Source organism: Dipodomys spectabilis, unplaced genomic scaffold, assembly GCF_019054845.1.
Source record: "Dipodomys spectabilis isolate Male_0828 unplaced genomic scaffold, ASM1905484v1 ptg000570l, whole genome shotgun sequence".
Lineage (NCBI taxonomy): Eukaryota > Metazoa > Chordata > Mammalia > Rodentia > Heteromyidae > Dipodomys > Dipodomys spectabilis.
The window spans coordinates 1,170,821-1,176,596 of record NW_024871247.1 but is presented as its reverse complement, the minus strand read 5'-3'; positions in this window follow the sequence as shown (position 1 = coordinate 1,176,596).

Below are 5,776 nucleotides of genomic sequence, written 5' to 3'. Positions count from 1 at the left end.
AACAACAAATCCTTAAAGAAACAACTGCCCATTAAATAACTGGGCTAAAGACTTGAAGAGAAACTTCTCTGAAGAAGATATAAGTATGGCCAACAGACACATGAAGAAATGCTCAACGTCCCTAGCCATAAAATAAATGTGAATCAAAACAACATTGAGATACCACCTCACATCAGTTAGAATGGCAAAAATCAAGAACTCTAATAACAACAGTTGCTGGAGGGGATGTGGACAGAAGGGAACTTTACTTCATTGTTGGTGGGAGTGTAAACTTGTTCAACCACTTTGGAAAGTGGTATGGAGGTTCCCCAAAAGACTTCACATAGAACTCCCCTATGACCCAGCAATCCCACTTTTGAGCCTTCACCCAAATGTTTATAAACAAGACCACACTAAAGCGACCAGCACAACTATGTTTATTGCAGCATTATTTACCATAGCTAAGATATGGAACCAACCCAGATGCCCCTCAGTAGATGAATGGATCAAGAAAATGTGGTATATATACACAATGCAATTCTATGCCTCCATCAGAAAGAATGACATGTCCCCATTTGTTAGGAAATGGAAAGGCTAGGAAAAAATTATATTAAGTTAAGTAAGCCAAGCCCAAAGAAACATATGTCCCATGGTTTTCCTTATTTGCAATATCTAGTATATGTATTTCAAGCAGAAAAGGTCAGATAATGTGATGTTAGGAAAATGAACCCTTAGATATGTATTTAAATGTTTTTTCTTTAATGCATTTGTTTCTAATGCATTTATAAGATTATTTCTTTGTAGCTTTGTATGTCTCTCCCCCACAGTATAACCCCTGCTTTCACTATATTAGATATCGGTATAATTTGTGGAGGAGATGGGGGAAAATGAGTCGTTAAAGGATACAGTTGGACCTGATGCAACTATGAGAAGTACAAGTTGTCATGTCAAAAACGAACTTTACAACTTTGGTGTGGAGCAGCAGGGGGGGATTGGGTGGGGGAGCAGGGAGAGGCTGGGAAGGGATGTGAAGGATAAACAAAGGAGGAGGCTGTAATGCTTGATAAGCAATGTACTCATTATCTTGCCCATGTAATTGTAACCCCTCTGTATAGTATGTTCACAAAAAATTAAAATTAAAATTAAAAAAAAATAAAGTTAGATTTGTGCTCCATGGACCAAATTTCATAACTCATCAAAGAGTATCTTCACAGTACTTAAAGTATTTATATACTCAACACTGAACCTTTTTCCATTCTGTATTATTAATGAGCACAACATAAATGTTAGTAAGGCTTGTCTTTTCATTGGAAAATTCACAATGATGAATTTTCTAAACTTTCCTTTCTTTTATACAGCAAATAAAACTAAGTATGGTGTGCAGAGAAGTAAGTTAATGTCACCTCTATAATGCTCTGGACCTTCTTGATCATCTCACGTAGCTGCAGCTCTGTCTTCTTTCAGGCATCCTTTCAGGCCAATTGATCTTCCCCTTAGTGCCCAGGTTAGGGAGCTCAGCAACTTCCCTCCAGTCTCCAAGGATACCTCATGGCTGTTTCGTCATTGCAGAAAATAGATTTCTCTATTCTACCAAAAAATAAATGTAATTGGGTTAAGTCTCTACTGACATAAGATTTTATTTTACATTAGTCCATATTTCCTTCAGAGAATTCCCTAAATGTTTAATTAATGGAAGGAAGGGGCTGGGAAAGAGTGAGGGAACAGAAGACACTGTACAAACAGAAATGTATTTATTACCTGACTCATTTAATTGTAATCCCTCTGTACATGTTCTTTATAATACCAATAAAGTAAATTAATAAAAAATGTTCAATTAGACCAACCTGGTCAGAATGTAGACATATCCAACTAGTCACCTAACAAAACTAATGCTTTACACACACTAAGAAGACAGTAAACTCCCAAATAAAGTGTACTTAAATCATTTGCAAGGCCACTCCAGCCCAGCCGCGATCACCACGCTGGGTCCTTTTTCCAAGATGGGGCACCAGGAACACTGCCACCTGGGCTTCAATGCAGCTGCTATGAGGGTCTGTGGGGCGCAGCCTTTCCAGCACCGAAGCTGCAGAGTGGAGCCTAGTCAGCGCAGCTTGTTGTGGTACACAATGCTGCTGCAGTTGAAAGGGTGGCAGGCTGCACATGAGGCCTGTGGTGCCCAGCACCCATCTCAGGCTTGAGTCATTGGGAAGCCCCGCGGCGGCAGGGGCAGCTAACATGCTGTGAACTTCCAACTAGCAGTGGGTCCTCCTTGGGCTCAGGCGCCAGCAGCAGCAGGGACTTGGACGGCGAAGCCTCAGGGATCCAGGAGCCTTGGCCCATTGTACCATGTCTCGCCCCTGCTGACGCCTCCTATGGACTGGCCCATGGACCCTGCTCAGCATCTGTGAGTACCAGATGCTGCTCATCAGCAGTCTGAGTCCCACACTGCCAGCTGAGCACCAGCAGCTGAGTACCCCAGGAGTGGTTTCTCTACCAGGTCAAGGGCCTCAGGGAGACAGCCAGTGACTGTGCACATGCCCTACCTCCTCCACCAGGCCTACATGAATTTCAGGCAGCCGCAGGATGAGCCAGAGGCCCGGAAGCAAGTCCTGGCCGGCCAGCAGCTGCCCTATAACCCCAGGCTCAAGGCACAGCCAATGCACCTGCTCTGCAGAGGCAATGGCAGTGATGGAAGCCACGGAGCTGCAGCAGAAGCACTGCTGCCTCCAGGCCATCCCCAGCTGCCTAGGGCACCCACACCGTAAACCCCCGGGGCTGCCCACTCCTGCACTGACGCTGCCCATATAAGCAGTGCTCATTTTCTTCTTTATCCTCCCTTACCCTGCCGAATCCCCGCGGGTGACACTGCCTCCTCTGCCAACTTTGCCCTGGACATTCAGCTGCCACAGAGTCCCCTCATGGAGTTCATAAGGGTTGACGGCACTTCTGTGGACAGCCCCCAGTAAAGAATCAAGGATCAGGGTGACAGTATGCAGAAAAAGGTATTCCACACATATTTTGATAGACTATATAATCAGAAGAAAGCAAAAACTATCAAATTTAACAAAAGAGATTAACCAGGCACCAATTACATAAGACTTTCTTCCCAGAAAAACACAACTCTAATCTACATAAAAGATATGGTGTTTAAGTGCCTCTTCATATTTATCTAAAATAGTATACACATTGAAAGGAACTCCACGATATGGATATGCTTCTCATGCATGAGAAGCAAGCACTCTATCATGGAGCCACATTCCTAGGCCAATAAACAAAAGACTTATAAGTGTCAGCTGGGCACTGTTGGCTGATATTTGTAATACTAGCTACTCAGGAGGCTAGAAGCTGGGGATTATGGTTCAAGCCAGCCTGAGCAGGTAAATATGTGAGAATGTTAACCAATTAACCACCAAAAATACCAGAAATGGAGCTGTGGCTCAAGTGGTAAAATCCTAGCCTTGAGTAAAAATAGCGAAGGGACAGGGCCCAGCCCCTGAGTTCAAGTCCCACTCCGCACTACCAGGTTAAAAATTTTAAAAAATGATAAAGGAACTTATCTTCTATGGGACTAAAACACTTGTGAGTAGTTGCTGACATACACGCCTGCCTTCCTACACCATGGGACACATGCAACATGATAGACTTAAACATTTCTGTTCATTTCAAGGTTAGGTACAATCACATGATTACAACATATGTAGAAACTACATCAGAGTGAAGCCCAAGTTGATTTCCTTTGCCAGTGATCTTAGAAGTTTGTCAGAGCAGAGTGTCCTTCACAGGAAGAAAAGAAGCTCCTACTGACTCAACTTAAACTCATGTTGTGAGTAGAAATACTGCTGGCTGTTTGTCAATGCAGCGTTACTTGGCTGGTTTTGACTCATCCTGGTTCCTTGAAGGCAGAGCCCCGTCTGGTTGCATGTTGGGGGCCTCAGAGGAGGTCACCATGAAACAGTAACTGAAGAATATCACCAACTCCCCTTCATGAAGCCAGTGGTTCATATGTGTAATCCTAGCTACTCAGGAGGCTAGCAACCTTATGGTTGTGGTTCAATGCCAGCACTCCAATTAAACATCAGAAAATCTGGAAGTGGACCAGTGTCCCAAGTGGTAGTGTGCCTGCCTTGAGCAAAAAAGCACAGGGGCAGCCCTAGGAATGGTACACACACACACACACACACACACACACACACACACACACAAACACACATATACCACTTATTATTAGCTCGTCTAATGCTCCGAACAACCATATCCCTCAGTTATCCTTGTTTCCATATTACAGAGGAAGAAAATTCCTGGAGAATCAGTGACACCAGACCCCAAATACAATCCCCTGCCTCAGTACCTTTTCTTGGGAAAAAACCTGTGGCCCAAAAGACAGGCTACAGGCATTTTGTGGTGTGTGTGTGTGTGCACGTGCGTGCGTGCATGCACATACCAATCCTAGGGTTTGAACTTTGAGTCTGTGTGCTGTCCCTTAGCTTTTATTCTCAAGTTTGGCACACTATACCACTTGAGCCACAGCTCCATTTCTTGGTCGTTAGTTTTCCATTGGAGATAAGAGTCTCACAGACTTTTATGCCCAGGCTGGCTTTGAATCATGGTCCTTAGATCACAGCCTTCTCAGTAACTAGGAGTCTACATGTGAACCATTGGCATTAGGCATGGATTCTTCACCCTTATGGGTAAACCTGTCTTACCTAGTTTTCCTCAGTATGAATTAGTTTCAATAATGTTTGATCCTAGGCCAGTTGAGACATATATGTCCTTATTACAGTGTCTGGCTGGTGTTTCAGTACAGCAATTCCTGCTCTGCCTGAGATGAAAGTTCTTGAGAAGGACAACTAAGCTAGGTGTTGGTGACTCACACCTTTAATCCTAGCTGGTGAAGAGGCTGAGATCTGAGGACTGTGGTTCAAAGTCAGCATGGGCAGGAAAGACTGTAAGACTCTAGAAGTGGCGCTGGCCCAAGTTGTAGAATTTTAGCCTTGAATGAAGAGCTCATAAACAGTGCCCAGGTACTCAGTGCAGTCCCTAGGACAAAAACAAAATGAAAGAAAAAAGAAAAGGAGTGGGGGCAGGAGGAGAAAGAAGGAGGGAGGGAAGAATTATGGAATTAGTGGCTCAGTTATGTAATCCTAGCAAGAAAACCAGTAGTGGAACTGTATCTCAAAGTAGTAGAGAGCTAGCTTTGAGCAAAAAGCTCAGGGACAGGCCCTGTATTCAAGAACAAAGACTGACAAAAAAGAGAGGGAGAGGATAGAAGGGGAAAGGGAGGGGAAAAGGGAGGGAAGGAATGAACTAGTTCAAGAGTTGAGTGAAATAAAATCTGCTAGGGATCTGGGAACCTACAGAGAACCAGGAAGCACAGGTTTTTAACCACACATCCTTGGCTGGTGCTAAAGATGAGATTCCCCCTACAGAGCCCATGCTGCGCTTTATTTCAGGCCTATTTAATGCTCCCTGGGCCTTGGGAAGGAAGAGCTAGCCTTTGCTTCACTTGTAAAGACTAGGAAACCAAGGACATCAAGGACCTCTCATAGCAAGAAGAGGAAGACATGACATTTTGTACTTCTCATTGTTGCAACAGGTCCACCTGAATCCTTAAACGACTTGTTTGTCCCCGTCTCCTCCACATGTTATACTGACATCAAATATAGTGAAATCAGGGGTTACACTGTGGGGGAGGGACATACAAAGCAACAAAGAAATAATCTTATAAATGCATTAGAAACACATGCATGAAAAAACAAAAACATTAAAATACATATTTGAGGTTTTGTTTTCCTAACAT